A 12,457-nucleotide genomic window follows, 5' to 3' on the forward strand; every position below is an offset into this window, starting at 1 on the left:
GCAACATCAGACTCAGGGACATGGGCGGAGAAGGGTAACAAGGTCAGGGCCGAGGGGCAAGATCAGAACAGTTCACTTACAAGAGCCAAAAGCACTACTGCAGAACAGGAACTACAACTGGTGGCATTCTGGGTGAAGCAGAGCAATCACCCGGAACAAGGCGCCTGTAAACAGGCCTCTCCCAGGACCAACACCAGGCCCGAGGTCAGGAAACAAGCCATCCATTGGAGCACAATACAACAATGGAGCATCGGCTCTGCAGGAGAGCAGAGCACCGCAAATCAGAACCATGAAAGATCTATTGCAGATTTTGAAAATGATAAGTCAGTCCATAAGACTTGCCTATTTTTATATTACTTTCCGTTAAACAAAAAAGTATCTCGCGTTTCCTACACAAGCAGAACCATGTACATGAGAAACATACTTGTATTTTATCCTTCCCTTGTTTTTTTCATGGAACAGAATTTCAAAATACACCGGATTATCCATATTGAATACATGTCAGTGCTTGCTCTCAGCAAGATGAGCAATATTAAATCGGAGGGCATACGAAGTTGAATTCTAAAAATGATTGCAGTAATTCTTGAACTTTCAATATTAATATAGAATTTTTTTGGAATCTTCTTAGAAAGTTTACAACCCTTCCGTATTACCAGATCGATTTCTTTCAAATAATAGAATTGAGCCAGGGAATTTCAGTATGTGCTGGGTCTATTGTTAGTTGTTTCTAGAATTTTAAAACATTTCAGATGATCTTTCAGTATGTAGCAACCAATGTCAAATTGCAATATCTTCAGTTAGATAGTGAAAATGTTTCTGGGTCCAATCATTAACTGCATTGAACATGCATGTCATCTAAAAACTAAAATAATTTTATTAAGTGAAAAAATGCACATACGCCAGTCACATGTGGATCTTATTTACTTTTTTGTGACGTCCTCCTCACATCCGAGGCTGGGACCACTAGAGTTTACTTTAGCAAACCACAAAGACTCTAACTGCGAGATAGAAAATTAAATACAAAACTCTCTAAGTATAGAGTATTTACAGTCATGGCTGAAAGATTTGACACCCTTGAAATGGTTCCCAAAATTAATTGCAATTACATGTTTTGCCATACACATTTATACTTCCTCTTTGTACGTATTGGAACAATACAAAAAAATAGAGAATAGAAAGCAAAATGGACATAATTTAATATAAAACCACAACAACGGACTGGGCAAAATTGTTGGCACCTTTCCAAAATTGTGGGTAAACAACTTTATTTCAAGCATGAGATGCTCATTTAAACTCACATGTTGTCACGGATGTGTCTGGACCTTCAGGTGCTGCTGCTGGGATCAGGTGCAGTAGGACCCGGCGATCGTCCAGACGTTGATGGACGCTGTCCCTTTAAGAGCTTGATTTAGGGGGGGGTTCTGTTTCCTTGCCAGGTTGGAGGAGCCTTTCCTCCAGCTGGTAATTGAGGGCCTTTATAATGTTGGGCCTCCCACTTCTCCAGTGCAGGTTATACTCTTCACTTGGAGAAGTTTCTTGCTCAGGAGTGCTTGTGGCTTCAGACTACTGTAGCTGTTGATTCTGAAGATTCCCTCTCAAGATAAATTGTTGTTTTTCCTTTTTCCCCTTTAGCTGTTTATTTTTGTGTTTGTTTTTCCCTCCTTGGATTGGTGGGTGGTGGGATTTAGTCCTAGGGTCAGGCTAAGAGACAGGGGCATGTTGGCGGGCTACATCTCCTAACCCTTATAGGTACCTGAGGTTTGAGGGCAAGCGCAGAGCCCCCAATGTCAGGGTCAGTGCAGGAGCTCTTGGTCACCTCCCCCTGATTGTGTTTCAGCCTCCCTTATTCCCAGGAGTCCACTTGCTGGGTTTCTCTTCCCGCACCCAGCGTGACACATGTGGCAAGTAACAGGTGTGGGAAATATGAAAATCACACCTGAAACCAGATAAAAAGAGGAGAAGTTGACTCAATCTTTGCATTGTGTGTCTGTGTGTGCCACGCTAAGCATGGAAAACAGAAAAAAAGAGACTAGAACTGGAGGAAGGGTGTGCAAACAAATATTAAGTTGAGGGTCCCAACAATTTCTTCCTGCCCATTTTTGGGGTTTTGTGTTAAATTATGTCCAATTTGCCCTTTTTTCTCCTTGTTTTTTTTCTTTTGTTGTTCCAAAATACAAAAAGGAAATCAACATATGTATAACAAAATATGCGTAACTACAAAAATTTTCTGGGATACATACTTCCCTCTGTGGAACAATTTCAAGGGTGTCAACACTTTCAGCCATGACTGTATGCATTAGTTTAAAATGAGTGTTTGAAAGGCTTGCCTAATGAAGCCAACTTCTTTATTGAGGACACCCTTTCAGAAAAAAAATGAACGAAAGGATATAGGGTAAGTAAGTACTTTTAGACAATCAGATACAAAGGTCAAGGACTAGGCAAGTACTCAAACATATAGTGTTGAGCTAATATACAAAACATAATGTATGGTGATGGAGGTCATATCAGCGATGTCCTTCTCACACCTTTGAAGGTGTTGACCTTCAAAGTGATCTTGTTGATGCAGATGGAGTGGATAATCAAAATTGGACACCCTTCAGATGTTGAATACTTGTGATGATGCACAATTTCTCACAGGATCCTAGAACTTCTTTACCATAGAATTCTGAATTCAGGGACTCTGTTCCCCTTTGTCACATTTAACAGAGATCTCTGTAAATAAAAAAAAAGTGTTTAACAGCTGAAAGATACAGAATTTTAGTTACCCAAATAGACCATATGGACATCTATAAACAATAGGGAAGAGTGGATTGATCTATAGCGGATCATGTTCAAGTCCCATTTCCTGAAATAAGTGGTTTACCACAAATTTTAATATTTTGATTTTCGGTCACAAAAAAATAAAAAAAACTTGCAAGAGTATTTACCACAAGGTTCCCACCTTAGCGGTAAAGCTAACATCATTTTACATGGCCTCGTGGGGCTCTCCATAATACCTTGCAGCTGTGACATCTTACGGGTTTTCATACATTATAAAGTGGAGGTCAGTATATGGGCCTTCACTGATCAGTGGTTCTCAGTGGGGCACAGTTTGTATGGCAGTGTCTTTCCCATCTCCAATCAGTAAGTAGGTAAGTTTCTGTCTCTTGTAGAGTATAAACTCTCATGATAAGCAGGGTCCTCTCTCTTCTGTACAGGGTAAGCTCTTATAGTCTATGGAGTTGTTTCTCTCTCTCTCTCTCTCTCTCTCTTTTAGAGTGTAAGGTCTTATAGTCTACCGGGTTGTAGCTTTCTCTCCTGTAGAGTACAAGATCTTATAGTCTGCGGAGTTGTCTCTCTCTCTTCTTTAGAGTGTAAGCTCTTATAGTTTATGGAGTTGTGTCTCTCTCTCCTGTAGAGTGTAAGGTCTTATAGTCTGCGGAGTTGTCTCTCTATCTCCTGTAGCATGTAAGGTATTATAGTCTGGAGTTGTCTCTCTCTCTTGTTTAGAATGTAAGCTCTTATAGTCTACAGAGTTGTGTCTCTCTCCCGTAGAGTGTGAGGTCTTATAGTCTGCGGAGTTGTGTCTCTCTCCTGTAGGGTATAGGTCTTATAGTCTGCAGAGTTATGTCTCTCTCTCTCCTGTAGAGTGTAAGGTCTTATAGTCTGCGGAGTTATGTCTCTCTCTCTCTCCTGTAGAATGTAAGGTCTTATAGTCTGCAGAGTTGTGTCTCTCTCCTATAGAGTATAAGGTCTTAGGGTCAGTGAGGTTCTCTCTCACTGTTCTCCCTCAAGTGTTTTTTGGGCAATTACAATCTTTCAAGTATTAAGATTCAAGCAAATTTATTAGCCTCAAGTAAAAAAATTTGAAAAAAAAATTAACTAAGCTTGCTAATTGGAATTTCAAAAGATCTACTCATCAACAGTAAGCACATCTCTTGTGCCGACAGACCTATAAGACCTAAGTACTATATGTAAGGCTATGTCAAGCCACATAGTTTTTGCAGCAACAGTACATACTGGTCTTCATAAGACAACCCCTTGTATAGTTACATAGGTTGAAACAAAACCTAGGTCCATCTAGTTCAACCTTCCTCAACTCCGAGTTTGGCAAAAAAAATCTTTGTTAAAATGAATCACTTCCTGTAAAAGAATCCAATTGATTTTAACCCTGAGTTATCACTCATGCTGTTTTTTTCTCTAGTTTCCAATAGATATCTTTATAAAATAGGCAATCAGAGCAAGAAGAGTTGTTCTTGGATTACTGGAAAGTCGATACTAACAGATAATAAAAACTTAACTTATTAATGGGAAAGCGTTAAGGGATAATATTAGAGATTTAGGGGAAAGGGGAAATAGTTTCCTTAGGATGAATCAATGTATTTACTTCTCACAGTCAACACAAAGCCATTAAAAGGTCTTAGCAGATGATTTATCCTGCAGTATTGACTGTTTTTCAGTAAAAATATCAATAACTTTGTATGGATCTGAAAAGCAAAGGTTCCTTAATTATTGATCAGGAAGCAGTTGCTCGGAGCAGGTGGATTTAAAGAAGTACAGGACAATGGCAGCATTTCAGGTTCATCTAAAACACGTTAACACAATTTGATATCTGTGAGCAGACAATTCCTACAGTTGTCACCTGTCACTCTGTAGCAGCAAATTCTCAATATCTTTATCCCGCGAATTGCTGGTTTTATCATGGTCATCTGTGTAATGTTCATCTGAAAACAAAGGGAAGGCAATCTAAGGACGGAACTCTGGCATGTCCTATTCTTCAATGAGGTGCCTAAAGGTTGACAAAATAGAAAAATTCTACAATTTCAAGAGCATGAACACCAATTTACATTTCAAATTTCAGAAAGGACATGTTGCTTGAAGTAGAGCTGCAGTGGATAACAAACTGCACCTTTTGTTCATAACTCTTACTTACGATAATGTAGCCAGTTAACCTAATGTCCTATTGAGTTATCTCACAATTACATTTTTATGTCATAACAAATTATTAGAAATGCCAAAGTCAGTTCTACTGTATGGCTAAAATCCGTCTTGTATACAAATATAATAGTAATTTAATAACCTAAGTACTATTGGCGGAAACATTATAATCTATTGTCCAAGAGCCAATATATTGTTGATTTTAGTTTTCCCATGGAGAGCTAAATCAATTAATGAGTCTAGGCAGATAATTACTCACTATATTTTTAGACCGTAAAAGAATCGATAAAGCCAAATGTCTTATTCTATATTTCAATTTTCAACCATGTAAGCTTATTGGAGGGCTTGTATTGACTTTTATAGCCATTAAAAGGATTCTTTAAAGTATTTAACTAAATCCCAAAGCACAGTTTCTTAAACTTTTCATGACACATTGAATTTGGTTGATAATTTGTTGATATCCAATTTCACAAAATCAACAATTGGAAGTTCAGAGTTAGAAAGACGGAGCAATCAAAAAGCTTAAAATTGTTATAATTGGAAAGTTTGAAGTTGTAAAAGTTTACCTCTGGTCAAAGTTGATGAAGTAATGCATATTTAGTGACTCCAGCACCAGATACTCCAAGAGTCAATTAGCAATGCTCAGGCTAACGAACTGCATAAAAGGCTCTCTCTCCATTAAATGCCTCTTCGCAATTGTCAATATTCTTAAAAAGTGTAATGATTTCTTATCAGTGCTTGAATGAACCGTAAAACTACCTTTTGGAATATTGACATTTCCACAATTTTGAACCCAATAAATTTGGTTGTTTATATACAATCTGACGGGTCATTACTTTTCACAGTCCATTCACAATTGCCAGACAGCCTGATTTTACATTAGAAAAAAATCCCCTATAACAGATAACTTCTACAACAAAGCTGAACTCTAAAAGGTACATAACTCAGTAATGGAGGTTGAAATTAGGATTAATATGGCTAATAATATAAAAGATTTTAATGTTATTGCATATGTATATATGAAGATATCTATATTGCAAAGTGTGTGTATATATATATATATATATATATATATATATATATGTATATATATATATATATATATATATATATATATATATACACAGTACTGACCAAAAGCTTGGACACACTTTCTCATTCAAAGAGTTTTCTTTATTTTCATGACTCTGAAAATTGTAGATTCACATTGAAGGCATCAAAACTATGAATTAACACATGTGGAATTAAATACTTAACAAAAAAGTGTGAAACAGCTGAAAAATCTCTTATATTCTAGGTTCTTCAAAGTAGCCACCTTTTGCTTTGATTACTACTTTGCACACTCTTGGCATTCTCTTAATGAGCTTCAAGAGGTAGTCACCGGAAATGGTCTTCCAACAGTCTTGAAGGAGTTCCCAGAGATGCTTAGCACTTGTTGACCCTTTTGCCTTCACTCTGCGGTCCAGCTCACCCCAAACCATCTTGGGTCTAGATCTAGTGACTGTGGAGGCCATTTTATCTGGCGTAGCACCCCATCACTCTCCTTCTTAGTCAAAGAGCCCTTACACAGCCTGGAGGTGTGTTTGGGGTCATTGTCTGTTGAAAAATAAATGATGGTCTAACTAAACGCAAACCGTATGAATAGCATGCAACTGCAAGATGCTGTTGTAGCCATGCTGGTTCAGTATGCCTTCAATTTTGAATAAATCCCCAACAGTGTCACCAGCAATGCACTCCCACACCATCACACCTCCTCCATGCTTCACGGTGGGAAACAGGCATATAGAGTCCACCTTTTCTGCGTCGCACAAAGACATGGTGGTTAGATTCAAAGATCTCAAATTTTGACTCATCAGACCAAAGCACAGATTTCCACTGGTCTAATGTCCATTTCTTGTGTTCTTTAGCCCAAACAAGTCTCTTCTGCTTGTTACTGTCCTTAGTAGTGGTTTCCTAGCAGCTATTTTACCATGAATGCCTGCTGCACAAAGTCTCCTCTTAACAGTTGCTCTAGAGATGTGTCTGCTGTTAGAACTCTGTGTGGCATTGACCTGGTCTCTAATCTGAGCTGCTGTTAACCTGCGATTTCTGAGGCTGGTGACTCGGATAAACGTATCCCCCGCAGCAGAGGTGACTCTTGGTCTTCCTTCCTGGAGCAGTCCTCATGTGAGCGAGTTTCTTTGTAGCGTTTGATGGTTTTTGCCACTGCACTTCGGGACACTTTCAAAGTTTTCTCAATTTTTCGGACTGACTGACCTTCATTTCTTAAAGTAATGATGGCCAGTCGTTTTTCTTTACTTAGCTGCTTTTTTCTTGCCATAATACAAATTCAATACAGTCTATTCAGTAGGACTATCAGCTGTGTATCCACCAGACTTCTGCACAACACAACTGATGGTCCCAACCTCACTTATAAGTTAAGAAATCCCATTTATTAAACCTGTCAGGGCACACCTGTGAAGTGAAAACCATTTCCGGTGACTACCTCTTGAAGCTCATCAAGAGAATGCCAAGAGTGTGCAAGGCAGTAATCAAAGCAAAAGGTGGCTACTTTGAAGAACCTAGAATATAAGACATATTTAAGACATATTTTCAGTTGTTTCACACTTTTTTGTGAAGTATTTAATTCCACATGTGTTAATTCATAGTTTTGATGCCTTCAATGTGAATCTACAATTTTCAAAGTCATGAAAATAAAGGAAACTCTTAGAATGAGAAGGTGTGTCCAAACCTTTGGTCTGTACTGTATATATAAGTAGAAAGTTCCAGAATTAGACAATTTGACTTACAGTCTTGGGTGAGAAAATCAATTTGAAAAATCAAATTTGCTATGAATTTCCCCCAAATTCTAATAAATTTTATCTGTGCAAATCCAGCAAAATAGCGGTCAGCTAACTTTCATTGTGCTGGATTCTGATGGTTTGGAAAGAGTTAAAATAAAAGTAGAGAATTTAGAAATGAATTGTTCTTGAATTTTTCAAAAATCTCCCATATCTCTTTTGTAGTTTACTATGTGTGAATTCAGTAAAATGATGGCCAGCTGCATTTTCCATTGTTGGAGTTTAAAAAGGTCAGGAAAAGGTTTAAAAGCAAGCTCACCTCACCACTCACCTATCCAGTTGCCCACCCATACTGAGCCATGCCAGCTGTGCACCAAGCCTAGGTTGGTCCAATGTTTACGCTAGGCTGGGGCTTCTGGCCTTGAGCAGAACATAATAAAATAAACATAGGATGCTACCTCCCTGCTGATCTCTCCCGCCTGCTCCAGCTCCTCTCTACCAGTTGTCAAGTTCAACCCACCTCTGTTGTGCCTCATCTTCCACCCGATGTTCACTCCAGGTTGAAGCTTTTGGGCAGGGAACACCTTTTGTTCCCTGCCCAAAAGCTTCAACCTGGAGTGAACATCGGGTGGAAGATGTAGCACAACAGAGGTGGGTTGGACTTGACAACTGGTAGGGAGGAGCTGGAGCAGGCGGGAGAGATCAGCAGGGAGGTAGCATCCTATGTTTATTTTATTATGTTCTGAGGTCTTTCTAAATGAACTTCTCTGTGAATTGAATTTCCTAATAAAATCCATGAGGTTTGAATTTTACATGATCCACCCATCTCTAATTTTTTTCTTACCTTTTCTTGGACCTCCCCATACCTGGTCTTCCTTTCTTACCTGGCTCTGTGCTTGGCTCCTCTTTATTCATCTACTCAGTTGGATTTTCCAGTGTGCACCACCACTGACAAGGCAGAGCATAGTCACATGGGTCACGATGAAAGTCAATGTCATAAGTCTCTTCCCTTGTGACTATGTGGGACCAAGCCAGATGGAAAATGTGAAGAGGAACCAATGGACTGGGTGGTGAGCGGCAACTGTACAGGAATGAGAAGTGCTGAGGGGAGGTGAGTGTAGGAATTTATAATTTCTTAACCCCTTGCTGACAGATTCAATTTACACCAAATGTATTCAGTGCAAATCAAATACCCCTCTTTATCCCTTTTGTAAGATAATATTGTAAAACTTTCACCAGCACTACAAGCTAAAGACAATAGAGGACCCCTGTGTAAGAACAGTCTTTAGTATTGCTCTCTTAAGGTGATATTGCTAGCTATACCTTGTAATTTCTATATCTATAAATTTAATTTGCTCAGTCCTTTGCATGAAATTGAAGACTATAGTAGGCTGCTTTCATGGAGACAGTGGTTAAACATTTAGTATTTACACCTCTATGGTATTCAACAGTAAGAAAGAGAAGGGTTAGTCAATTATTTTGGAATATTTTTAGGCAATTCTTGATAAATTGTTGGTGATGTTCAGCAATGATATAAACATAACTATATGTATTACAGTGCCTACAAGTAGTCTTCAACCCCTTGCAGATTTAGCAGGTTTGATAAGATGCAAATAAGTTAGAGCCTGCAAACTTCAAACAAGAGCAGGATTTATTAACAGATGCATATATCTTACAAACCAACAAGTTATGTTGCTCAGTTAAATTTTAATAAATTTTCAACATAAAAGTGTGGGTCAATTATTATTCAACCCCTAGGCTTAATATTTTGTGGAATAACCCTTGTTTGCAATTACAGCTAATAATCGTCTTTTATAAGACCTGATCAGGCCGGCACAGGTCTCTGGAGTTATCTTGGCCCACTCCTCCATGGAGATCTTCTCCAAGTTATCTAGGTTCTTTGTGTGTCTCATGTGGACTTTAATCTTGAGCTCCTTCCACAAGTTTTCAATTGGGTTAAGGTCAGGAGACTGACTAGGCCACTGCAACACCTTGATTTTTTCCTTCTTGAACCAGGCCTTGGTTTTCTTGGCTGTGTGCTTTGGGTCGTTATCTTGTTGGAAGATGAAATGATGACCCATCTTAAGATCCTTGATGGAGGAGCGGAGGTTCTTGGCCAAATTCTCCAGGTAGGCCGTGCTATCCATCTTCCCATGGATGCGGACCAGATGGCCAGGCCCCTTGGCTGAGAAACAGCCCCACAGCATGATGCTGCCACCACCAAGCTTGACTGTAGGGATGGTATTCTTGGGGTAGTATGCAGTGCCATCCAGTCTCCAAACGTCACGTGTGTGGTTGGCACCAAAGATCTCGATCTTGGTCTCATCAGACCAGAGAACCTTGAACCAGTCTGTCTCAGAGTCCTCCAAGTGATCATGAGCAAACTGTAGACGAGCCTTGACATGACGCTTTGAAAGTAAAGGTACCTTATGGGCTCATCTGGAACGGAGACCATTGCGGTGGAGTACATTACTTATGGTATTGACTGAAACCAATGTCCCCACTGCCATGAGATCTTCCCGGAGCTCCTTCCTTGTTGTCCTTGGATTAGCCTTGACTCTTCGGACAAGCCTGGCCTCGGAACGGGTGGAAACCTTCAAAGGCTGTCCAGGCTGTGGAAGGCTAACAGTAGTTCCATAAGCCTTCCACTTCCGGATGATGCTCCCAACAGTGGAGACAGGTAGGCCCAACTCCTTGGAAAGGGTTTTGTACCCCTTGCCAGCCTTGTGACCCTCCACGATCTTGTCTCTAATGGCCTTGGAATGCTCCTTTGTCTTTCCCATGTTGACCAAGTATGAGTGCTGTTCACAAGTTTGTGGAGGGTCTTAATTAGTCAGAAAAGGCTGGAAAAGGAGATAATTAATCCAAACATGTGAAGCTCATTGTTCTTTGTGCCTGAAATACTTCTTAATACTTTAGGGAAACCAAACAGAATTCTGGTGGTTTGAGGGGTTGAATAATAAGTGACCCTCTGAATAAACTTTTCACAATTTAAAAACAAAACAAAAAAAAGAAATAACATTCTTTTTGCTGCAGTGCATTTCACACTTCCAGGCTGATCTACAGTCTAAATGTCACAATGCCAAGTTAATTCCGAATGTGTAAACCTGCTAAATCTGCAGGGGGTTGAATACTACTTGTAGGCACTGTATATAAGACACTTTACATTAAGAACAGCTATAGAACATTACAAAGTGACCTTATGATATGTATTAAGTAGAGATAAGCGGATTGATCTGCTAAGGATCGACTTCAAGTTGAAATTCCTGAAAATCTTCAGTCCCTATGAATTTGAACAAATTGATTCTCGAGGATTTTACAATTTGGGGATAGGAGGTTATTATAGTGCAAAAAAGCCTAAGCCTAATTCTAGTGCACTACTGCATGCAGTACTAAAGAACATTAAAAATGGGAGTGGTGTTCTCAATCTATGAACAATACAATGAATCAAGTGTTAGGGAAGTGCTGTACCTGCAAATTCACTGTGACCTTGACTGTTGGAGGTGCTGTATCTGCAAATTCAGTTTGACTTTGATTGTTGGAGGTGCTGTATCTGCAAATTCAGTGGATCATTGATTGTTGGAGGAGCTGTATCTGCAAATTCAGTCAATTGGAGCCAATTGTCGTTTTTTGCGTTTTTTTTTTTTTTTGTTTTTACCTTCCCTTCTTCCAAGAAGCATAACTTTTTTATTTTTCTGTGCACATAGACATATAAGGGCTTGTTTTTTATAGGGCAAGATGTACTTTTGAATAACACCATTCATTTACCACATAGTGTATCGTGCATACTGTAAAATGGGGAAAAAAAGTGCAAATGTCAATAAATTGTGAAAAAAAAATAGAATTCTGACACTTGATCATTGATTCCACACACCAGCCTCAATCTTTTCGCTCATGCAAGGTAAAGCACTGCCAAGTAGTATTACATCTTGAAAGCTTAGGTGACAAAAGTCAAATAGTAGATAAGTCATCCACTATATTTGCTACATCAAGCAACAAATCTCACATTGGTTTCCCATGGATTGCAGCTGTGAATTGTCATGAGTGAATGCATGGAATATTCTGGTGCTTTATGGTTAGGCAAAGTAACTCATGAACCCCGCAGGGCACATGCCCTGATTTTAATTGTGAAATGCCTGTATTATTTAAAAAATATACCCTCTTGAGGAATGTGGCGGTTATGACAAGGAAAGTGTCTGCTCATTTAAACCATTCTTACATGTCAAACCTCTGGAAATTGAAGCTTCATATGTTACATCATATGGAGGTGAAACACTATATCATGAAGCAGCAAAACTGGAAGAGACTCAATGCTCCTTTAACTGTGCCTGAGTTAGGTACAAGTGTCCGAGGCAGCAGTAGCTGCAACAGCTACAATATCTTTGACATAATGGACCAAATGTTTTGTCTGCCATTGGAACAACCTAAATGTAGACTAAGAGGGTAACGAAACGTGGTTTCTCCGCAAGGACTAAGAGACATGGACCAGGATTTGATGTGGTTTAATCAATGCGTTTCAAAGTACTCCAACTTCTTCATCAGGATATCAATAAAGTATAATTAAAAGTAAACAGTGTTCTGTGTAGCAAAGCTTCAACTACAGTATATCTTAACAATATCTATATAAATTAACCCTGAAAAAATAAAGCTATTGACTGCCATAGTAAAAGAAATAATCTTTATTAATAATGTATTCAAATCAAAGTTTAAAATACAGTAACGGTGCTAAATAACGGGACATGGATAACACAGCCACACCA

Source organism: Anomaloglossus baeobatrachus, chromosome 8, assembly GCF_048569485.1.
Source record: "Anomaloglossus baeobatrachus isolate aAnoBae1 chromosome 8, aAnoBae1.hap1, whole genome shotgun sequence".
NCBI classification, from domain to species: domain Eukaryota; kingdom Metazoa; phylum Chordata; class Amphibia; order Anura; family Aromobatidae; genus Anomaloglossus; species Anomaloglossus baeobatrachus.